Source organism: Alligator mississippiensis, chromosome 1, assembly GCF_030867095.1.
Source record: "Alligator mississippiensis isolate rAllMis1 chromosome 1, rAllMis1, whole genome shotgun sequence".
Taxonomy (NCBI): Eukaryota; Metazoa; Chordata; order Crocodylia; family Alligatoridae; genus Alligator; species Alligator mississippiensis.
Genome location: NC_081824.1, coordinates 157,553,512 through 157,578,826, shown reverse-complemented (window position 1 = coordinate 157,578,826; position 25,315 = coordinate 157,553,512). Strand labels below are relative to the sequence as shown.

Sequence of the window (25,315 nt, the reverse complement as noted above, 5' to 3'; positions counted from 1 at the left end):
TTAAATGATGCAACCTAAGGTTAGAGCTGGTGGAGTATACACTTTTCAGATCCTTCCATCGTGTCCTATAGAAGAATAACCCTAAGAAGTGGCATCAAAATCTGGTTAAGATGAGATTCACAGGACCCATTTATAGGATCATAGGAAAGTAGGACTGGAAGGGACCTCAGAAGATTTTCTAGTCCAGCCACCTGCTCAAAGCAGGATCATTGCTAACTAAATCATTTCAGCCAAGTGTCCATCTAATTTGCTCTTGAAAATGTCCAGGGATGGAGATTCCACAACTTTTGTAGATAATCTGCTCCAATGTTTGATCGTGCTCAAAGTCAGAAAGTTCCTCCTAATCTTCAATCTAAATTTCTCCTGCTGCATTTTTCTTTCCTGCGTGAGAAAAAGGCTCATCCCCACCCTCTCTGTAATCAGCCATCAGGTGTTTGAAGACTGTTATCAAATCTCCCATCACTCTTCTCTTTTCAAGCCTAAATAACCCTAGTTATTCCAGCCTTTCCTTGTATTTCTTGTGTACTAGACCCCTAATCTTTTTTGTTGCTCCTTACTGGATTCTTTCCAAACTGTCCAAAATCTTCTTGAAGTGTTAGACTCAAAGCTGGACACATTACTCCAGGTGAGGTCTCACCAGTGCTGAATAAAATGGAATAATTACTTCCCTTGATTTACAAGTGATGCTCTTGTTAATAAAACCTTGTATGCTGTTAACTTTTTTTTTGCAACAAGATTACACTGTTGGCTCATATTCAGTTTACAGTCTACTTTAACCCCCAGGTCCTTCTCTGTACTACTTCAGTCTAACTAGTCATTCCCCAGTCTGCATTTGTACAAGCCATTATTGTGTCCCAAGCACAGCACTTTTCACTTGTCCTTTCATAGATTCATAGAATGTAAGGCTTGAAGGGATCTCAGAAAATCATCAGGTCTAACCCCCTGCACCAAGCAGGAAAGACAACTTGGATCAGGTGACCTCAGCAAGATGCCTGTCCAGTCCCCTCTTGAAGATTTCCAGGGTGAGCGATTGTACCACCTCTGAAGGGAGTGTATTACACAGTCTGGACATACTAGTTGTGAAGTTGAATCACATCTAATTGATTGTGGACCATTCCTCCAGTCTTTTCAGGCCATGCTGGATGCTAGTCTTACACTCCAGAGTATCTGCAGCTCCATCCAACTTGGTGTTGTTAGTATTTTCTAAACGTGCAGTTGATCAAATTTCCCAAATTATTAATGAAGGTTTCAAACAATACCAGAACCAGGACAGACTCCTGTGGAACCTCACTTGATACCTCCTCCAAAATAGACATTGAGATATTGATGACTACTCATTGAATGCAATGATCCAACTTGTTATGTAGCAGTGTTATAGTACTTTAGTCTCTGTTTCCTTAGCTGCTTAATGAGAATATCACGAGAGACAGTGCCAAAACCTTCGCTAAATTCAAGGTATATTACATCCACAACACACATATCTACAGCCACAGCACATATACAGCCTCAACATACATTGACAGGTCCTCTAATGAAGTCTCCCCTCTTTTGTTATAGGCAAGTAGTATCTCTTTCAGGTCTTTATATACTGGGGAAACTTTAAAACAATCTGTTTTTTGAAGCAGTGGGAATTTGGCTTACCTCAGACTAAATGGAAATGCAGGGTTCCAGTTATGTAGTAACACCACAAAAACATGCACTGTAATGGTGTATAGTGCCTGATACAGAAAGGAGCCAGGAGATTAGGGAAAAGAAAGGGACAAGGAAAAGTCAGTTGTGATGTAGCTGGAGAAAAAGAATCCAGCCTTTCATTTTACACTTTCTTCTTTGTCACTTTCATGAAGCTGTCCTGTTTAGAGAAGGAGATGTCACACAATGAGCACAACGTGAAAGAATGTCACTGAGTCCACTTCCATGGGGAAATTAACCAGGGACTAGAAAGTTACTCACAGTTCTTGGAAGGCGCTACATTGGCCCAGTTCCTTGTTCCACACATGTTGCCTTTATTAGTTGTTTTAAGTCAAGTGAATCATACATGACAGGGCTGGTTTGGCGCTAATATCTTGGGACTATCTGGTCCTATTTAGCAAGGTTCCCTGGAGTCCCAGATGTCCCCAGGATAGAGAAGGAGCGAGATAATCTCTGTTCTGCACTGGAGTTCTGCTCTAGGCAGATGTCTCTCTTCTCTCTAGATATGTACTCCTCATTTCTATTACAGGAAGAAGTAATATTGTAGTTTCTAGCTGGCTTACATGAGATCTGTGTGTATTTTCAGTGTGCTTATTTTCATTAGAAATTGACACAACCCAAAGTCCAGATTTTGATTTCTCTGGAATTTGGAGGATTTGATTTCTGGTTCTAATTCTCATAGCTCTCAAAACAAATTAGGAATGGCCTTGCATGGGAGACTTGCAGAGAATAACTTCATAAGGCAGGGAGTGAGGTTTTCTGTGACACTTCACCATCTGGACTAGTATTGAATCAATTTCCTGGGATATTTAGGGAATTATGCTGTTGGAAGGGCCATATTCTGTTTAAGACATAAAACCTAGATTCTGGAAATTTGCTGTCATTATAATTCCAATGACACTTTTTACACAAGCAGGGTTATTGACCTTGTTCCAGGCCTAGGTAAATTCTAGTTTGGAATATTTCACTATGGATGAACAGAAATTGAAGGGTTGTAGGCACTCTGAGCCTCTTAAAATATTTCTTTGCATTTAAAGGTGTCGTAAAATTACTTAATGTTTTATGACTCCAAAAGTTTAAGTTTCCTGAGAAGTTCACATTAGGCTCCCTACTATTTCCCCAAACCCTGACCGCAAATAGTAGTGAATATCCCTGACCCCAACCCCATTCCCTTATGACAAGGATTGATTCCAATAATGTACCTTAATTTCTAGATCTTTCTCCCACAGACTCCAAACCTGTTTGTTCCCCCCAAACTCTAGGCCCCCCCTTTTTTACTGTGTCTTTTAAGATGGAAGAATTTGATGATCTGCCATTCTTCTCCCACAATCCTTTTGCATTCATGTCCAGAGGGGTCCACCTGCTACTTTGAACAGACAGGCTTGTAAAAAAAGACATTCTTCCTTGCCTTGCAATACTGCATCTTCTAGACTCTTGTGGGGATTTGTCCAATAGAGAACTAAGCTAAGTGGAAACCTCTCCCAAACCAAGTAAAAATTCCGCCTATGTACATGCCTTTTCTAGGCTTTGTGGCTTTATCTAGTGTGGACTGGAGCAGTGGAAACTTGTTGGCTGCTAAGAACAGAAGATAGAATGGAGCAGTCTTCTTCCACTCCTGCTCTCCCCCCACCCCCCAACTCCCAAAAGAAACCAATAATGGAGACTAGGATTGGCCAACACATCTCTCACTGCTCTCACTACCATGAAGTCTAGAGTTTAGTGAGTTGCCTGGATGGAGATCAGTTCAAAGGTGAGGAAAAATTGAGGGGAGACAGTGGTCAAGGAAGGCGTTAAAATAGGTTCTCTTTAAAAATCAGAGTGATGGCTTAGTGCCTTTGAGGGTCTGGGTCAGTGTTTTTAATTCCTTCCCCCCTCCCCCAAATTTCCCACTACAATTTAAATTTGAGCATGGTATTCTGCTGTCAAACTTCCACATTCTATTCCAGACATGACTATATTTCAGTGGCATTGACTTATCTATACATAGGCTTTGAGCTAAATTCTTTGCTGGAATCACAGTAATCTTTTGTCCTGAAGGAAGCTACATCATCAAGGTAAGATTATTTATTATAGGTCGGATTCAGGTGCTTAAGCACGTGCCTGACCTGAAGCATATGATTAGTTCCATTGACTTCAATGAAGCTATGCCAATTTACCCAGTGAAGAATTTAGATAATTTCCTATATAACAACTCAGCTATCCCTGAAAGGCAGCCAACTAGTAGTAGAATAAAATAAACCTACTGGTAGTTATCTCAGAACTAAAGTGTAGTGAATGATCTGCTTATGGACTTTAAATAGGCATGTGATTAAATACCTTGCTGAATTTTGCCTTGTGTAATTACCAGTTTGTGTTAGGGGGCTTCTTTATAAACAAAAGTTGCAACACATTAACTATATTGGTATAGTTAAATGCAGTATAACTTCCTGCATGTGTGGATATGTTGGTATAAATGTGCATTTATAACTGTACAGTTATTCATAAGTGAGAATGAGATACATTAGAATAGGTCACCTTTATACCGGCATAGCTACATTCAAAACAGAAGTTTTACTAGTTTATCTGTTTTGGTTTAAAACAAAAAACAAAAACAAACAAACAAACAAACACACACAAAAAAACAAACAAACCAAAACCAAACTATGTACTAACTAAAATAATTATGCTGGTACAACATTTCTGTGTTTTGGCCAGGTCCAAGTAATAAAGAGTCCATTTTTTTACATCAAGAAAAGAAACTGCAGCAAAAGGCACATCTCACTAATTGCTTTCCAAGGAAATAAACCTTTTGTGATCTTCAAGTGCACAAATTAGTCTTATGACTGAGTAAGTTGAATGAATAGGCATGTATATATGCATGTAATGTAAACATGATTAACTAAGCAAATAAAATAAATGGATGGCATTTCTACTTTAAAAATAAGCCAGATAATGAGAAAATAAAAATTTACAAAGTCAAGCAACTTTTAAATCTTTAAATTCCCCACATACCTTTTAGGATTATGATAACCTATGGAAGGTCATTATAATTATAAAGGAAAAAATTAAATAAGCACTTAAGCAGACATAAATAAAACAGACAGGTTAAAAGCTATTAAAATGAATTTGGGTGGAGGGAGTCCTAATCAAAATTGCAAGCTAAAATGGAAGGAAATGGACAGAACGTTAGTAGAATAGACAATGCGTTGAAGCAGCTCTGTGTACACAAGTTCTTGTCGACTGACAGGCCATTTTACCCTAAGAAGTTCTTAGGTTAGATTGGAGAGCACCACTATGATTGCTGTAGGAAACTCAGGTCCTTCTCATTTCTCAAAGCCATGCATCAGGTAAAAGGCTAAATAAAGACAATAAGCCCAGTAGATGGGAAGTAGAGTATAGATTGGATCTTACCAAATAGCCTGTGTAACCCAGGTACACCCAAGGGTGTGCCCTATTCTCAATTGGATGGGATGGGTAGGCAGGAGGGGGTGCTGTGAGAGCCATGCCAGAATTTCTAACAGATCCCTCTTTCCTCTCTAGGAGTTAGCCCAAGCCCAAAGTTCTTAACTATATGAAATTTATTAAGTTATAAACACACATAAACATAAAACTAAATATCATATACATATATTTATTTACACAGTGAACATTAACCAATAACCAAGGTCAAACCCTCAATAACACTATTTACAACATCACAATACAACATTTCAATTACAAAATATAAGGTGCAAACATGAACAATCTTAATAATATCTATTCCTTAATATAGTCCCTGACCCATGGCAAGAGATAGTCCTCCTTCCAATTGGGTCCCTTGTGGGGAGGAGGCATGTCCAGGAAGCATCAGGGGCCCTGCCCCTTAAGGCCTTGACTAGGTGGGGGGCTACTTACCCAGCCCCTTCTCTGTGGTTGCCCTCCCCAAATGCTTTCTCCTGGGGGACCTCATGGCCCAATGACTCATGCTCCTTCAGGTGGTGGTGGTCAGGGTGCAGCTCGATGGGGTCTCCTGTGCTGGAGCAACTCTCTAGGCCTCTCCCATGCTGCTGGATTCCTCCCCACTCTGTGCCCAACTCTGGGCACTGAGGGCTCAGCTCCTCTCAGCTGCTGCACCACTGCTGCTGGGCCTCACACTGCAGCACTACTATTTCCCCGTGTCCTAGCTTCGGCACCAAGGCTCTTTTAGCATAGGGTGGGCCCTTCAGACTCCGGCCAGCTGTCCTCATGCTGGGTGGCTAACTCAAGCAGCCTCTGCTGCTCCCTTACTCCTAAGGCTCAGGACCAGGTGCCACCCTGCACACTGTGGGACCTGGCCGCTTACCAGGAGTTGGGGCCTGAGCCACCTCACTGCAGCCCCGAGGCCTTTGCCCCGTGCACGGTGTGGCCGCTGGCCTTGCTGGTGTTGCAGGCTCAAGCCGCTGCTTGTGGCTTCCAAATCCTAGGCTCCATGTACTGAACCATGCACCATGATGGTCCCAAGCAGTGTCGCACCACTCCCAGGGCTGGGTCTCTGTGCATCGTCCCATGTGCCATCAGCAACCTAAGTGGTCTCGTACCACTCCCAAGGCTGCTCCTCCAGTGACAGCTTCGCCTTGGGCCTATTGCCCGTTGAGGGAGAGCTCCCCAGCTTTTCTTGGCTCCGTTCTTCTTGAGTCCCTCGCTGCATCTGCCCCCATGCTGGGCACACAGCTCCTTTTATACGCTCCAGGGCTTCACCCCAGAAGTCTTCCAGACCTGATAGTTTACAGTCTTCAATCAGATCCAGAAAAACTCTTCCCCCCCCCCTCCCCTCAGGAAAGGGGCATGACTTTATTTCTCTTGCTGCCTCCTGATTGGTGGATGGGCTCCACCAATCAAAAGAGCAGGATCTCAAGCCTAGGACTCAGCCCAAGCTCTGAAAGGTGATTTTGCTACACATGTCATGAAGTTTACTTTAATTACTGATTAGCATTGTCTAGGTTAGAGGGGAAAGGGCATCAGGTCCACAAAAGAGTAAAAAATTTAGTTGCTCACATTGAAGGTGCACACATAAGGATAATGCCATAATCTCAGCAGTGGAAGAGAATAAAAGAAAGCTCTGGATGACAAAGGGAAGTGCTGTTGTGTAACCTGGAAAGTACTAAGGGAGAGCAGGGAAGATAATTTGAAACAGTCATATAAAAGAGGAAGTATGTCTGTTCTCAATATAAAAAGGAAATGTATATGTGAGCTGGAGCATGGATATGAGTGGTAGCCACTGACCAAATGTGTGGCTGATGAGACTGTTCCAGATGTTGGAAATGCAGCTTTGACTCTTGACCCATAGCTTGATTTCATCCCTGAAAAAGAAAGTAGCCCATATGACATGGAAAAAGGAAAAAAAAATCAATAATTTTATTAATTTGTTGATTTTTTTCTTTGGTCCACCTGTGAAACTCTACTGAACTCAGTGACTAATCTGTAGTAAACCAAAGCTTTGTAGGAACATTTGTAACATGTAAACTTTTAATATTTTTCAGCACTTTTTTTTTTGTCTTTTGTCTGAAGAAGAAATAAAATGCAAATGTAAAAAGTACATCAAAAGAGACAAATAATATGAACACTCTATAGTGAAGAAGAGAGTAACTTCAGAAACAGGTGCCATTTAATGCTCAGTGTTTACCATTTCTCCCTCCCCCCCCCCGTCTCTCTCCCCTGTCCGTTGCCTTACCATTTACCTCAGGCACTCCATTTCCCTATATTTCATACATTGTGGCATGCTCTATATGAGTAATGGCAGCTACGTATGGCATTTTTTGCCATGGGAAACAATTCAGACACCACTATGTGGTAACTATGGATAAATGCTAAAAGTTTAATGGAAACCAGTGTTTCTTCAGGAACAGACATGACTTAATTCATCATCAGCAAATCTATGTCACAGCACTAATTAAGGATGCATCTGCTACAACTGATTCATTTTGTTGTCCCTAATCTTCATAGGCAAATTAGCCAACATGTTTACAAGAAATATTACAACATCTTCCTGTACTGAGTGAACCCGAAGGGCCTATTTGTTGATTGTCCACTTGTTACATAGGGACACACCAGAAGTCAAGGTCTGTCGCTTCTCCCAAAAGACAGGTTTAACATTTTAACCAGTCCCTGGGTGAGAAGGAATCTTATCCCACAAACCACCTTAAACAACTCTAAATAATGAGACAATCAGCAGCAAAATTACAGCTAGAAACAGAAGCCATTGCAGTTGCACTGATTCAATAAACCCAGATGCAGAGGAGGTTTGGCATCCCAGCTTCATTTTCTGTGTAAAAGCCATGATTTGATGTGGATTAGAAACCACTGTATTTAATAAAAATATGGATAATAACCCAAATACAGCAACCAAACAAACCAAATTGAGGGAACAGGCACTTTGTCCTGCCTCAGTTGAAGAATTTGCCATTTTAGCCCTCAGGTAATTAGGCGCCGTATGCTTTTAATTTGAAAAGCAGGAATTATATATATATGTATGCATGTATGTATGTATGTCAAGAAAATGAATGTGTCTGAATGTCAGGCATGATACACAATCACAACTCTCGTGCATTCTTAGCATTGCAGGTCTCTCAACAAAAAGAGGAAGAAGACCTGAAGGAAACGAGTGTTTTTTTGTGGGTTGGTAGATGTAAAATTTCCCTACATAAACAAGAGGGTTTGGATTGGAAAGCTGATAAAAAAAATGTTAGAGCTAACCACAAGGTTGTAAATCCACAAACTGAAGGGGAGGAAAGGAGAAACACAGCAAGCGACTTAAGTGTGTGTGGCTGCAATGTTTGTGGGCTAGATGAGAAACAAGCGCTGAGTGAAACAGGGAGGGGGGAGGTAAGGGTGGCTGGTGAGATTTGTTTGGTGATCAGAGCCAATAGAAAGCTTAGACTTTGATAATATCCCCATGCAGTGGCTTAGAAGAGTCAGTGCTGAGTCTCTAGTACTCCTTTCACATCTGCAACCAAAGCCTGAGATCCTGCAACACAAGACACACTCTCCCCATTCGCAGCTCTCTCAAATTGAGCTCTTATGGGCATCTGCAGCAGCTTGGCTAAGGAAGAACTGAAAGCAGCAGCAGGCTACATTTAATCACTCCATTGGAATATATAAACTCCAGGACAGAGGGAACTGAAGAAAACCCCTCAGTTTATTCCAGGTACAAAGATCCTCATAACTCATCTGAAGCAGAGTGTGATGGTTTTAGGTGGATGTTTAGATGGCTTTGCTCTTTATGTTGTAACACTTGATTTCCTTCTTTCTTTTACTCTGTCATTTTTCCACTTCTGTTTAGAAGGAAAGAGGGGGAGGGGGGATTCCTTAACTTCAAAGTCTGCAGAATGAACTGAGAGGGGAAGAAATTGTATTTATTCCTATATTGCATTGGCATAATGCAGGACTCCGGTATTCATGTCACACCAGATTGTGCCTCTTTCCTATTAAGTGCTTCTGCACATGCAAAAGTTAAATCCTTGTGAAAACTTAACTGCTCAGTTGTAACCCATTCCTATTTAGCTTATATACAATGTAGTGTAAATTGGTGCCTGATCATGTTAAAGCAGTAGCTTCTGGTTTCATAGTCTTTTATATTATGCTCATGCTTCTTTCATATAAGAAGTTTCCAAGAGGCACACCACTAAATTAATGTGAGCAAGATATAAAAAAAAGTCTGTATTTCTTGGGTTTGAGCAGACTGCTAAAACAGTTAGTTGCATGGATTTAAAAAAAAAAATCCTTTTTTTGATTGAAGTATTATGCAAGAAATGGAGAAAAAAATAAATCCTTGACTAGGACCTGTACCTCTCTGTACCTTTCTCTCTCTCTCTCTCTGCTTTGGGTTAATGATGGTTTGTGATTATGAAACCCTATGAGGGATCAGCTGCAGGAACAAATGGCATTATTTTAACAGTTGTGAGTTGGAAATACATGTACAGTGGTTCCCCCTCACTCCCCCCACAGATGAAAATTATAGACATGTCTTTGTACAATTGGCTTGCAAGGCGAAGCTGCTTGACTTTCTGCTAAAGTGAGGGAAATATTTGTACTTCCACCCATCTTACAACCAGTTCCAGGTCTTAGAGAGAAACTGCAGTGGTATTTAGTTTAAGCAGTGACTCCTATTTTTAGGACAGCATTGTGAAAGTGGTTATATAACTTTCTTTTTGGTGGCTATGTTGCGGACAAAATCAACAGATCAGTAACAAGTTAAACCTTTTCTATTTTTTTGCCCCTTGAAAATGCTGAATGATGGCCCAGCTAAAGCCCTGTGAAGTAGAGTTGGGTAAACTTCAGTTTTCACAGTTTAACTGTGAAAGGGTAGCCTGTGTGATGAAAGTTTACAGGTTAGGAAGCTAAACAATCTGGTTGAATAATAAAGCAACAGGTGCAATAACAAGCAGGGTCCATTGGCTGAGTCCTCTGTGTATGTGCCCACTTCATGGTTACTGTGCAATAAAGCACTCTGAAGTGAACATCACTTTAGGCTTGCTTTATTATCATCAGTGTAAATATAGGTAATGTATTTCTTCAAGGGATTTATTTTCTTCCTCAATGTCTTTGGACAAACAGCAAAAGTTTTCTAAAATATTTTATCATTTACTCTGCTGCATGGTCATCAGGGATCTGGGTTTTCCGTTTCCCATGGAAAAATGGAGAAAATGGTGGATTTTACCTTTTTACCAGAGGCAAACGTAAATTTTTCATTTTACCAGAGAAGCCCGTGGATTTTGCAGTTTTGCAATGAGCCCTCTGCGGGCTGGCAGAGTTCTAGCCTGCAAGGGGCTGGGAGGGAGCGGGAGGAGGGCAGTGAGGCAGGGGGCACCATGTGCACATGGCCCCCAGGCAGTCTGGAGAGCAACTCCTGCAGGTAAGTGTGGGGGGGGGGGGTAGGGATTGAGGCCCCCAGAGGGAGGAAGGGAGGGAGGGAGAGAGAGAGTTGGGCAGGGCTAGGGCTGGTGCTGCTGCTCAACTGGGCAGTGTATGGAGCTTGGGGCCTGGGGCCACAATGCGTGACTGCAGAGCCCCAGTGGGGAGTGGGACAGGACCATGGGCAGCATGTCGGGGGGGGGGGGGGTAGGGGAGGCTGGCTCCCCACTGCTGCATTAATTCCTGGGGAAATGGGGAGGGGGGGAACCCGTGCCCCCCAGATCTGTGTGTAGGGCAGGGGTGGGGCAGGCTTCCTGCTGCTTGGTTGGGTGATGGGGCTGCTCCCCACTCCTACATGCACTCCTGGGGGGCAGAGAAGACCTCTGCACGCCAGATCTGTGTGTGGGTGGGTATGGGTACAGGCTTCCTCCTTCAGGCTTGGGCTCCCGCCCTGCTGCCTTCCCCCAGGGCCTCTGCAGCCATGGCTTGTGTGACCCAGCACTACAAATAACAGTGGGGCAGCACAGGAAAGCTGCTTGCTGCTGTGAGCTCCACTCTGCCCTGGCAATGCATTCCCTGCATGCAGCCCCGCACCACTGCCCCCACTGTAGCTGCACCATAAGGAACTCATTGCCAGGGCAGCACAGAGTTCTCAGCAGCAAGCAGCTTTCTTGTGCAGCCCCACTTTGCCCTGCAATGCCAGGTCACACACACTGAACTGCGCAGGCCCTGGGGGAGGGCAGCAAGGCAGGAGTCCGTAGCAGGCCAGCCCCCACCCTGTGCACAGATCTGGGTGGCACAGATCCCCCTGCCCTCTGGGAGTGCATTCAGCGGCAGGGAGCTGCCCCCCACCTGCCCCAACCCCTCAGCAGGCAGCAGAGGAGGGACTGGGCTCTGCTCTACTGCAGCAGCTGCCACCTCCTGTGGCAGGGGCAGGGGCTGTGGACCCGGGTCTCTGTCCCCATAGCCCTGGAATCTGGAGGCCCCCTTCAGTAGGGCTGGGGGAGCAGGAGATGTGGGTTGCATTAGAGCTGTGGAGCTGTGGGCAAATGGCACCAGCAGGACTGGGAGGGTTGTGGGGGGGAGTGAGGGGCAGGAGCAGGGGTGAGGGGGCTAGGGGGAGGGAGTGAGGGGCACGAGTACGGCCAGAGAGCTGTGGGTGGGGAGTGAGGGGCACCAGCAAGGCCGTGCGGGATGTGGGGTGCGGTGAGGGCCACCATCTGGGCTAGAAGAGCTGTGGGGGCCCTTTCATATTATCACAGATTTGGGTTTTTTATTAGAGAATTTGTCATTTTTATTTTATTTTTTTGTCAGGGAAAACCAGGGTCCCTAGGTGGTCACATCATTTTCTAATGAATTTTGCTGTGTATTACTCAGACTGACATCTTTCCGTATGCCCTTTTAAACATCAGAATTGTAGAGAAGGGAATGATAACAATTCAATATCTAATTCTAAAGTGACTGTTGAGGAGAATCTGTCGAGCTTGTTTCTGAGAGCACAGTTTAGCAGAAGCAAAGTTTAGTAGGCAGCAAACAAGGTGGGATTCAGGATAATGGCTCTGTTTTTAATCCCTGCTACAAATCTTGGGCAAGAAACTTAACCTTTCTGTGCCTCAATTTCCCTGTAATAATACTACTTGTCTCTTACTTCATATGTCCCAAGGAAGAGGACAGGGAAAGCCCTGAATAGTAAAAGAACTGGCTTATTACAACAGTTTAGAAAAAAAACCTGAAGAGGATGCCAAATGTCTACCTGTTCAAGTAGGGGTTAGAGCTGTGTTTATCAATGTTTTCAGGCGCAAAGCACCCCCTATAGCTTTTCTGAATTTAGTGGCACCCCATTTAAAAAACTAAGCTATTTTGTATGGCGTTCGCCTTGTTATACCCATTAAAAGGATCACAGGATTGCAGAACAGGCAGGATTGGGCAAAGCATACCTGAGAGCATGGTGGGAAGTGGTGCATGGTGCTCCATGCGGGCAGGGTCTGCTTGGCAGGGCAGATTGGCTTGCTTAAGGGTTAAGGGTTGCATTAGATCTCTGAAGGAGGTGTTTGTCCCTAAAGGAGGCAGAAAGGGTGACAGTGGCTACTGGAGGTGTGAGCATGGTGGGGGCATGACTGCCATGTCTCAGGCTAGGAACAGAAGTTACATATAAACTGGTTTAAGTGATGGTTTAAACCTGTAACAAAGCAGAAGTTCAGTTTACTTAAACCACTTTGAAAATGGCTGAAACTGATTTAAAATATACCTGGATGGATGTAGTATCAGACTTACCTGGGCCAGGAAAATTAGCCTGACTCTCAGCTGGGTTGGGGGGAGTAAAGTTCCCACTGTAGCCTTTTCCCTGTACTGAGCACAGCCTGGCTGGGGGGCCAGAGCTGGGGGGGTGTTTTTCCCGTCCCGGCTCCTGGCTCAGGTGGGGGGAGTATAGCCCCCAATTGAGGCTCCCCCCACCCTGCACCAGGCACAGCCCAGCTAGGGGTCAAGAGCCAGGTGAAGGGGGGGTGCTTTTTACCCCCACTTCTTCTCAGCTGGCCCATCAACCAGAATGGGGGCATGGCAGATGGTGATTGCCCCAGCTCCTGGCTCTGGCAGAGGGAGTAAGTCCCCAATGTGGGCTTTCCTGAAGCGGGGGGCATTTTACCTCCCACTCCCTTCCCAGCCAGCCTGCCAGCTGAGGAGGAGATGTGGCCAGATGATCCCCCCAGTTCTCAGATGCGGGGATGCTCATGGTGGGGGCTTTACTCCCCCTGCCCAAGCCAGGGCAATCACTCAGCTACTCCCCCTCCTCGACCGGCAGGCCAGCTGATGAGAGATTGGGGGTGGAAAGGAAACTTTCCTCACCTCCCCTCCTTTCCCCACCTCCCCCGCACCAGGCACAGCCCAGCTGGGGATTTGGAGCCCGGGGGGAGGTAGAGCACCCCTCCTCAGCCGGCCAGCTGAGAAGCAGGCATGGCTGGGTGTCACCTTGGCTCCCAGCCGCAGAGAAGCCCACAATGGGAGCTTTACTCACTCTGCCCAAGCCAGGAGCTGGGGCCATCACCCAGTCATACCCCCTCCTTGGCCAGCAGGCTGGCTGAGGAGGGAGTGGGGGGAAAGGCCTCCATTGTGGCTTCTCCCCCCCTGCACCCAGCACAGCTTCAATGGGGGTCCAGATCTGGGTGGGGGTGCATTTCTCCCCCACTCCCTCCTCAGCCAGCCAGCTGGCCAGGGAGGGGGCATAGCCAGGTGATTGGCCCAGCTCTGGATTTGGGTGCTGGGGCTGGGGAGGAAGAGAGGGAGAAACACCTCACTGGAGGCTTCCTTCTTCCCACCTTATGCCCACTCCAGAGAGACCCCAGCTAGGGGTCCAGCGCAGGGTTTTGGGGCAGTTTTCCCACACTCCTTCCTCAACCATTCTGGACTGAGGAGGGGGTTGTGGCTAGGGAGACCAGATCCAGGCATGGGGGGAGGGAGAAATGACCAGCTGGGGGCTTCCCCCCTCCCTTTTTCCATGGAGCTGGGGAGACCTCAGCTGGGGGCCAAGTGGGGTGGGGGGGGAGGGTTCTCCACACCCCCTCCTCAGATAGTTTCAGGCTGAGGAGGGGGCATGGCAGGAGGAATCATCCATCTCCTGCAGTGGATGACTCCCTGCAGTGGCCAGCAGGCTGGAAGGCATGCCCTCCTCCTCCCCCCACCTCCTGGTATGGGTCATTGCTAGGGTCTGCCTGCCTTTTGGGATTGAAAAGTGAATGTCATTCTTATTGGTTCAGTCTAGGCAGTTTACAGAAAACTGTAGAGATTGAAACAATTTAGTCTCAGGCTTTCTGACTGTGCATACTTAGCCCCACTTTTTTTGCTATCTGCCCCCTCCCCACTAAGAGGGTGAGTGTGGTCCCTGGTGCAGCTGCTGATCCTCTGGAAACTGGCATGACAGCATCAGAGCTACCTGCCCCTATAGTCCCTCCTACTAGCTCCAGAAGCATGGGAGGAGTGGAGGAATGAGCCAGGCTGAAAGGCATGGCCTAGGTGTGCCTTCCTGCCTGCCCATGGCAGAGTATGCTGCTTAGACTGCAGAGGTGATCAGCACATGCTAGATAAGGAGTATCCCAGAAGAGCAGCCCCAGGGTGGATGCAGCGCATCTGGTGGGTGGAAAGCAAACACTGACTTTCTCACACAGGGGCTGGGTGCTGTGGCACCCTTTACAAAGATCTCACAGCACACCAGGGTGTCATGACACCCTGGTTGAAAGTTACTGGACTAGAAGATGAAGGCATGAGCAACGTACCTATAACTGTCAATCAGGTGGCTGAATCCTCTATGTTGAGTACAAGGTAAGATGAATGTACTTCCTTGAATAAAACCCAGCTACAGAGGGGGAGGATTTAACTATTAAAGGTGGTAAAGCACTTGAAGAACTTTAGATGAAAAATGTTATAGCAGTGAGAAAAATTAGTGGAAGATATTGGATCACATTAAACTTGAAAAGAAGTTTAGAACTGATGAAAAGCTATGAATATGCAAGTGAAAGATGTAGTCCCATGTATTCTAGATGATGCTTTTTTCTCTCAGTTCACTAGCTCTGATTTGCTCTTCCATTCCTCTTGGAAACCTACTTCATTGCAAGACTGATCATTGTTTCAGTAGGGGGTGCTATAAGAGATTTAAACTTTAGGGTTGTTTTATCATTGTTGTTTTCATCTCATGTAAGATGTCTATTTAACATCCAGCTAAATGCTGACAAATGGAACCCAAAGCCAACCTTAGATTTCACAGATGGATTTTATGCTCAGATATACTAGATTGAAATTATCCTGTTCTGCAGTGAACAATACTACAGCTGGATAAAATCACTTACAAACAGCTGGTAGATTCTTAACAGGTCTCTTGATGCTGTAGTTAGCAGAAAACACAGAGGCAAACCTCTTAGATCTGTGCCTGAATCAAGGTTTTCAAGTGACTTTGCATAGTTTTCAGTGCCCCAATGATCTCCCCCAAAGCAGTATAGCACACTTGTCCATCATGGTGCTATTTTGAATTTTTCACAGCTACGGGTTTAGGAGAGTTATTGTTAGACAGACCAGTATTGACATCCCATGCAACTTGCTGTGCATTCTAGGCCCTTTTCCTAAAGCATTTGTTTTCTTCTTGCTCCAGCACCTCTTGTAGAGAAGCTTCTTTCAGTTCATCTGCATAGCCGCATCTGCCTTATGTGCATCTTGCTTCTTTTGCATCTACTTGTTGCTCTCCATTCTGTAGGGGAAGTATTTGATGTTAGTTCTTTCCTAAGGCTATACACTTAGTGGTTTGCAGCAGGCATATCTGATAGAAAATAACCAATATAATAAGACTTTATTTGAGCAATGATGTCTGTCTCTTGTCTCGAGACAGAAAACTGACAGTTGCATTCAGAAATGGCACCATAATTTGTTATTCATTTGCTAATCGATAGTCTTCTGACTGGGCTTCAAGATTCCCTGCCTTTTAACTGTATTTCTGCCCTATCCTTTGTGAAAGATGAGGAAAACTCCCTTCCCTCTCCTCCCCCCTTCTCCCCTTTGGAAAATTTGGAGATTTTGGTAAAAAATCCCAAACCACACAAGTTATGCCAAAATCCAAAAACACTTATGTTGAAATGGTGAAAAATATAGGTCTTGAAGTGAACATTTTCTGTTCAGTAGTGCTGTCATTCTACCTCATAGCATTGTGTTGTCTTGATATTTCCATTTTCCTCTATGGTCCAGGTTCTGCAATTTGAATACCATTCTCAGTATGCACCATGGCTGTCCTTGATGGTGAGCTGTCACATTGCTCATGGTAAACCCTGACCATAGCGTGTTGTTGGAAATGTTCAGATGCAGATTCTGTGCCACAGGCACAGGAGAATATAGGAGCATAGGGCACCCAACCCAGAGCTCAATGAAAGTATCATAATAGCATTTCCATATCAACATTTCTCAGTTTTTCATAAGCTAAAAACTTCTTGGTTTGGAATGTTTGTATTTTTCCCCCTAAAGTTATACTATTTAAGTATATGAAACTGATGGTCCTTTTAACTTGAGTGCGCTGCAGAGAAGAGCCTTGCAGTGTGCTCTTTCATCAGAATTTTGTTGGGTTTTTTTTTTTTCATTCGTTACGTCTAAAAATCTGTTGTGTTCCATAAGTATGAGAGTATAACGGGATGCATGTTTAAAAGTCTTGTATAGGAAAGCAGCCTTGCAAATCCCCTCATTGGCAGTACAGTAAATAGGGGAGTCATCGATCAGTCCATAGATGACTGAGGAGGCCAATCTGACATTTGCATGTTCAGCTGCACATGTGGCAGGTAGGTTAGGAGTATGAAAGCAGTCCTGCAAGACTATTTCACAAGTAATGTATGTAAGTTAACTGTTTACTGTTCATTGGACTTGTCTTTTTTACACTGGTCTTGGCAAGACAATGGCAAATATTAAGCTCTTTTAAAGACCAGTTAGATTTAGCAAAGTGATCTTTCCCTGGAGACTGTATCACTACCAAAGTGTTAATTTTTAATATTCTATCTTACTTTCCTTACTATAAGGTTTTTCAAAGGAATGAAATGGTAAACTCCTCTTCCATTCCTGGTGATTTTAATGTCAACATATAGAAAGCAGTTATTTGAAGAAGCTCATCAAGTTGTAATGAAAACAAGAGGAAATGAAAATTCTGATATGTCCAAGTACAGTAAGCCTCATAAAGATTTCTTATCTCTGGCTGTATCATAGTAAGAAGCAGAAGAACTGAAATATACTGGGGAAAGGCAAGATCATATTTATCCTCCATTTTTATTATTAATTTTTTTTATAAAACAGTTTTTAGAGTGCATGATGATAAAAGCAAAAACATAATTTTATGCTATGGATTTACTAGCAGTGCAACATTGTTTCCCCATCCCACTTTATAATTTGTTTAAACATTGTATAAAAAAGAACACAGTGCCCAAGAGGAACACATAACAGCTTTGTAAAATGCATAGTTGACTTTGTCTTGTACAAACATTGCCAGCTTTAAACATATTATGCAGTTCTGTGTTGGAACAAGGGAACTTAATCTTATGATCCATTGAAAATTAGCTGGCTTTTTGTGTTCAGCTGAAGTTCATTATTAATCATAACCCTGACTAATCCATTATTCTGTCTTGCTATAATAATTGCACCTTGGTAAAATGGTATCTGATATTTTGTGTTAAAACTAATGAAGACTAAACAGAAGTGTTGTAAGAAGTCTCCTGACAAGAAACAGTTTTCTAAGGTACAAGGTTAAGGCCTAATCTCAAAAGGTTTTGTTGATTTGGAATGGAGCAGGATCCTGCTAAAAAAAAAAATCAGAATGCTGGCCAGTTTCTATGTAGATGACAACTGAAAACTTTGGGAGCAGGTTAGAGAACAGTTGTGGCAATGGAGATTGAAGGGCAGGAAGGGTTTGAACTCTTTATCCTCACTAAGAACCAGTTATGTTTTTTTGATATCTGAGGCCCTCAGCCCAGACATGCATATCATATACATCTCCGTTGCGCAGGCTTTTAACCCATCAACATATTGGGACCTAGAAGCTGGGAGTCAGGCCAGAATGTCTTCAGAGCAAGTTCAGGTTGGCAGGCTGGCTAGGTAACAGTATGATGGAATACGTTCAGATACCCTGTATCATACTTAGAGGGGGGAACCATTAATCACTATTTTCCCCCTTGGAAAAAAAAAGAAAGAGAATTCATATGTGAACTATATTTATTCTTGTGTCAGTCTCTTACAGTCAATGGGATTACACTGGAAATGGATTCACTCACTTTGGGCTTAACCCTTCGCTACTGAAACCTATAGAAATTTTGCCATGGACCTAATTTAAAGTAAGCTTAGTCCCATTTCTTACCAATGACAAGCCTATATTTTTTCTCTAATTTCTCCATCTGCAAATTGTCATATGTATACAGAGAAGGGGTTAGAGAGAGCCGTTTCCCTAAATACTCCATTCTGTTCCTTTAAATTGATGCTGATAGTGTAGAACTTGTGACATTGATGTCCTAAGTGTACCTGTGGCCTGAGAAATTGCAGAAACAGGTTATGAAATAAATGTATCTCATTAGTCATAAATTGGAAGACTAGTGAACATATGGGCAACATATACTGCTTTCATATAAATCAGCTCCTTTTTTGAACTAATTCCCCTCTTCTGCAAGACCACAGAAGAAGTTGAACAAATGCAAACCCTTCATTGAATACAAAATCAAAGAAGCAAGGTTGTTTTGGTGGTATTTTTATTGGACCAAATGTATAGTTGGGAGAGCGATTTAAAAAGTTTTCAGGCACAAAGTTGCCCATCTTCAGGTCTGGTGTAATCAGTACTCCAACTCTACTAATAGGTCAGGCTGGATAGCTTTAGAATGTGGAAATGCCATTCAAGTTTGCTCCACTGACATAGGAGAAGTTCCTCACTGGATGATTTTTAGGCTATTTTTTAAAACTTGGATTCCTTTCTTTCCAGAGAATCATTCTAAATGCTGAGAAATTGTAAACATCTTGATAAATTCCACTTTTTTCATTTTCTGTCTTGTCTATACCTCATATTTGTTCTTAGCAGAGCAGAAGAGCACTGACCAAAAAAAATTTGTTGCAAACTTTGATATACCATTTTGATGTTATATCCATATATATCTTATATTTTCTTTTAACCAAGATAGACTGCTTCCAACTGGAAACATATTAACAATATCAGTACTTCAGTAACTTTCTCTTTTTATATTTGCAGTATGTGGTAACACAGTTTTGAAAACTCATCCAAAATTGTCTTTCTGCTCTTTAATAAAAAAACATTCTTTTTTTTTTTTTTGTTAACAATTTAAAATATAATATTTTGAATTTTTTTAAAGCAAAGAATGTACTTTGCCATTTTGAGTCGAGTCATATTCTGTTCTGGACCTATCACCGTTTTCTTTTACAGAAGAATATGATATTACAGGAAGAATGTTACTGTTGTTTGCCAGAGAGCTGCACTATGTTTACTATAATAGCATTAAAGGAAATTTGAAAGTCAATGCTAGCTCAGTGGGAAATTGATAAACACATATTGTACTTGCAGGAACAGTCTGCCCAGTGGTATTAGGAAATTTATCATTCTATTTATTTAGGAGTTCAGACTTTAGCCTGCAAACAGACATGCTGTCCATTTAAAACTATGCCAGGCTTTAAAAGGTTTTAACAATATGAATGTGATTTGCAGAATCTGAAGCATTATCTTGGCACAGCCATCTCATGTGGCTTAGAATTAGCACTTTCATACCATTCTCACAAAGTTAAGGCTCCTGCTTATGGCTCTTGTTGTTCTCTGAAGACTGTGGTTTGATTCCTGGCACTGCTGCCTGGGTCAAGTATTACAGCCACAATCATAAACAGTGATTTTCAGAATCTGAGCAAACTAGACAAGGGTGTAGCTCCTTGGAAAAGCTATTCAGGAGGAGACAGAAATGGCAAGATACCGCTGGATCCATATCTAGAATTGGCAGGTTCCATTGTTAGGGATCGATGGTAGGCCAGTTTTGTAGTTGCCAAGGTTTGTTTACTTGTGCAATGGCCAACAAGTGAAATTGAGTTATGAATTCTTAAAAAAATAAAAGGCCATAGAACTCCTCTTTCTAAAAGGCACCATATTAGGTCATCGAATATTTGGCTTTTTAGAAGGGCAGAACATGATATTCTCATATTTCACTGGTATTTAAAGTTCCCAGGAATATATGTAGGAAGCTATTTGTGAAATAATAAAGTGAGGGTAATCTAGTATCAAAATGATACAGCAATAACAATAGTCTTATACTGATTTAAATTTTAAAGTCTAAAAATCCCCATGAACTTTACAGATATCTATCCAGTTCAGCAAACATTTTCACATTGGCTTCTTGGATTCTCACCAACAGGAACTTCTGCTGGAAGAACAACTACACTTAGTAGGGACTATAGGATGTCTCCTGAATACCTTCAGGAGTTTCTATACTGCTGTGCTGCCACTGTATGTATTTAGCTTATTATTTGGCAGAGTAGTAGCCAGTAGGGCTGGGCAAAGCTTCGGATCGCGATTCGGATTCGGAGATGATTCGGATGATTTGGAGGCCAAATCTACAAATCTGAATCAAATCACTAGAAGCTTTAGGCTTTCTGAATTCTAAGCTTTGAATTGATTCAGAAAAGATTTCGTGATTCAGAGATTTGGCCGTAGGGTGTAATGGGGAATGAATGAAATATCTATAACTATGTTGTTTTTTGGCTGATCTGGATGAAACTTGTAGGAATGGTAGCTGCTGCTGAGGACATGAAGCCTCTCAGGTTTCAAGGTAATAGGTGCAGGGGTTTCTGATAAACTACACCTCAAATCCTGAAAGCAAAACTCATGTCACGTGTGTGTGTTAAGCCACAGTGGGGTAAAAATTGCAGGGATGGTAGCTCTTCCTGAGGCCACAAAGTCTGCCAAGTTTCAAGGAAATACGTGCAGAAGTTTCTGGGAAACTGCACCTCAAACTGCTGACAAGCAAAATGCATGCCATAGGTGACACTGTATGTGTGTTAAGGCACAGGGGGGTGAAAACTGCAAAGGGAGTCTGGGTTCTGGGGGCCTGCACCTCTGGCCACAGGCAGGCAAAACTCGGACATCTGACTCCCTAGGTACCTCTGTGCTTTTACATGTGCTGCTACATCCCCCTTCCCCCCACCCCCAGCCTCTTCCTCACCCCCTGACACCTCCATTTCCATTTTCATTGACTGGCTTTCTTGCCTGCATTGCATGCCAGGCCAGCCTCTGGTTTCTTTACAATTCCTTCCATCCAGGACCAGGAGATACACCAACTGCAGGCTTCATGCCCCCTGGCAGGCATGAAACTTGGCAGATTTCATGCCCTTAGCAGCAGCTACCACCCCTGCAAATTTCATTTGGATCAGCCAAAAACCAACAAAGTTATAGATATTTAATTGATTTCCCCATTATACCCTATGGCCAAATCTCTGAATCTTTTCCAAATCAATTCGGCCAAATCAAATCAGAAAAGCGATTCAGATCTCCAAATTGAATTGGATGAATCCAAATCGGCTGAATCTGAATCAAATAGTTGTCTATTCGCAGAGGCCTAGTAGCCAGGTACTCTTGGCTAAGTACCAACATTCAAGAAGTCCCTGGAAGAGGCGCTCTATCGCACTTAGAATAGTTTGTGTGTAACTTCTGTCCCTAGCCTTTAAGTCTCCAGAAACCGGTTTAAACCTGTAACAACAAAAGCTTAGTCCATGTAAACCAGTTTCAAAATGGCTGAAACTGGTTTAAGATAAACCTGGTGGAATGTAGTATCAGACTTACTTGATTTAGGTCAAATTGGTTTATGAAACTTCTGACTAAGCCTTCTTAATACTGACAGGTACATACCATACATGAGCAACTAGTAAGTTTGTGTGTCTAAATTTCTAAAGGTACACTATTTTTAGGAAGTATTAAAATCTGCTTCCTGAAAATTAGAGCTATTTATGGTGTCTTAGTGGGTACTGAAAATCACCAATAACCCTTGAAAAAATTGACCCATACATAAATATTCACAGAGAGCAAAAGAATACATAATAAGAAGCTGGATGCTTCAAATATAGGCTCTCAGGAAATTAATATTATATTTGTATGTGAAAATTTAAACGTCTTCCCTGGGTGTATTATAACAATCTGCATTGATCACATTATTTCCATAGGAACTGAACCTCAGTAAATTCAGAAGTTAGATATCATGCAGTACATGAACACAGGCTTGCAATATTTTGATATTAGTAAAATAGTGAAACTGAAATCTTCATTTGTTGACACACTACAATCATTATCTAATATTTTATCATTAACTAATATTTTAAGCCACTACTATCTGTAAGAAAATTCATTTTTGGTGTGTTATAAAAAATGAATGTTGCTTTGAATTAATTTTATCCTTTTCTTGTCCCTGACACTTCACAACCAACTCAATGAGATACATTTGGATTTGCACTGTTCTGTCTGTAATTAATAGTTATTCTTTAACTCAGTGGAGTTACTCTATATTTCTGCTCTTAGACCTGAACAAAAGTTTCATAGATTCATAGATTGTAGAGTCGGAAGGGACCACAATGTATCATCGTGTCCGACCCCCTGCCCCTGGCAGGAAAGAGGACCAAGGTCAGATGACCCCAGCCATGTGACTATCTAGCTTCTTCTTGAAGACCTCCAAGCTAGGTGATAGCACCACCGCTCTTGGAAGCCCATTCCAGATCCTGGCCACCCTTACTGTGAAACATTTCTTCCTAATATCTAACCTAAATCCACTCTCAACTAGTTTACACCCATTATTCCTAGTCACTCCCTGGGGTGCCTTAGTAACCAATGCGTCCCCTATTCCCTGTTGACCTCCCCTAATAAATTTATAGGCGGCCACAAGATCTCCCCTCAGCCGTCTCTTGTGAAGGATTCAGATCTCTCAACCTCCTCCCGTAAGGTCTATCACGAAGGCCACTAATCATGCAAGTGGCCTTCCTCTGGACCCTCTCCAAATTCTCCGCGTCCCTCTTGAAGTGCAGCGCCCAAAACTGGACACACTACTCCAACTGCGGCCTGACCAGTGCCGCATAGAGGGGGAGCATCACCTCCTTTGATCTATTAGTCATGCACCTGCTACTGCATGACAAGGTGCAATTAGCCTTGTTGATGGCTTCGTTACACTGCCGGCTCATGTTCATCTTGGAGTCAATTTTGACTCCAAGATCCCTCTCTGCCTCTGAGCTGCTGAGAAGGACACACCCTAACCTATAGGTGTGCTGGGGATTCCTCCTTCCCAGGTGGAGTACCTTACATTTACCTTTATTAAATTGCATCCTATTTCTCTCTGCCCATTGATCCAACCTGTCCAGGTCGGCCTGAATCTGCTCCCTGCCCTCCGGTGTACTAACTTTGCCCCATAACTTGGTATCATCAGCGAACTTGGAGAGGGTGCTCTCCACGCCCTTGTCCAAATCGCTGATGAAGATATTGAATAATATCGGTCCGAGGATCGAACCCCACTGCCCACCTCCCTCCAGGCCGAGAAGGAACCATCCACCACCACTCTGTGGGTGCGGTCCCTAAGCCAGTTGGCCACCCACCTGACTGTGTAGGTGTCCACTCCATAGTCCACTCCACAGTCTGCTAGCTTCCCAATGAGGATAGGGTGCGAAACTGTGTCGAAGGCCTTCCTAAAGTCCAGGAAGATGACTTCAGCCTTGGCTCCCACGTCCAGGCAGTGTGTGACCTGGTCATAGAAGGTTGTCCCAGCATGAGTCCTGACTTCATTCCCTATACGACCATGTTTAATTCACTGTGCAATCCCAAATCTGTAAATTGTTTGTAGCTTCCACCTCCTTTATATGAAACTGCTCACATTTTTTCCCCCTTGCAGTAGAGCCAATAGTATTATCCCCATTTTGCAGATGGGGAAATGGAACAGAAAAGGATTAGGTGACTTTTACTTGCAAGTAGAGCAGTTTACTGCACAGTAAGTGTGCACATGTAGACATGCATGCCTAGTGAGCAGTAAACTCTCTACAGTAAATTGTCTCATGTAGACTCACCCACAGAGACCTAAACTTTCAAGAGTTACAAATGATTCTAGGTATTTCATTAGTTTTAGGTGGTTGAAATGAGACACTTTGAAATAACACCTTCCCTCCCTCCCCCCCCCACCCCTCCAAACGTGCTGATCATCTGCTTTCTGAAAATCAGGCTATTGTAATATGTCTAGTGATTTGAGACCTCTCCATTGTATGACAGCATATGAGACATCTCTGAAAAATGAAACAAGAAACATTAGATGGAATAGGTACCTCACAGTACATATGACTAGCATGACAGAAGAGGTGGTATTTTAAAAGTAGTTATATTTTATCCACTCACCATCAACTCAAGGATGCATTTTTTTTTTTTTTATTTTGAGCCCTTTGGCTTTCAGGCTCACCTGCAGCTTGTGTATACCAGCATAATGCAATAATATGGTTTCAAAGGGAAGAGCATCTTCACAGACAGGCTAATGAACCTAGTGAGGAGGGCTTTAAAGTAGATTTGCTGGGGGAAGGAGACAAAAGCCCTGAGGTAAGTGGGGAAGTGGGTAACCTGGAGGAAACACAAGCCTGGGGGGAGGAGTAGGGGGAACACGGGAGGACTTCTCATTCTTTCTGAGAAAGTAGGGCAATTGGCTAGTTACCTCAGGTGCCTGTACACCAGTGCACAGAGCCTGGAAAACAAGAAGGAAGAATTGGAAGTCCTTGCACAGTCACAGAACTATGACTTAATTGGAATAACAAAGACTTGGTGGGATAGCCTGCATGACTGGAGCACTGTCATGAATGGGTATATGCACCATGGCTGTCCTTGTTGGTGACCCACCACATTGCTCATGGGAAACCCCAATCATACCACATTGTTGGAAATATCCAGATGCAAAGCCTATACCATAGAAGAATATTTGGGTTCAGGGCACCCAAACCAGAGCTCACTGAAAGCACCATAATGGTGGAGAAGGGGAAGAGTTGCACATTATGTAAAAGACCTGTATGATTGACTAGAGCTTCAGTATGAAATTGGAGATACGCCTGTTGAAAGTCTCTGGGTTAGGGTCAGATGGGAGAGTCACAAGGATGATCTTATGGTGGGTGTCTGTTATAGACCACCAGACCAGGAGGATGGGGTAGATGAGGGTTTCTTCAAATAGCTGGTGGAAGTTTCCTGATTACAGTCCCTGGTTCTCATGTTGGACTTCAGTGACCCTGATAT

General features: G+C 43.3%; 1 protein-coding gene across 2 annotated transcripts in view; it reads left to right on the top strand.

Moving 5' to 3' along the window:
- Nucleotides 1–8,497: 8,497 nt before the first annotated feature.
- GREM2 (gremlin 2, DAN family BMP antagonist) overlaps nt 8,498–25,315 on the top strand; it is an 80,471-nt gene continuing 63,653 nt past the window's right edge. Inside the window, exon 1 of one of the 2 annotated variants that reach the window (XM_059715777.1) lies at nt 8,498–8,830. The gene's annotated coding sequence lies outside the window, so the exon portion shown is untranslated. The remainder of the gene's footprint in view (nt 8,831–25,315) is intronic. The other variant, XM_014600025.3, reaches the window with a different exon arrangement.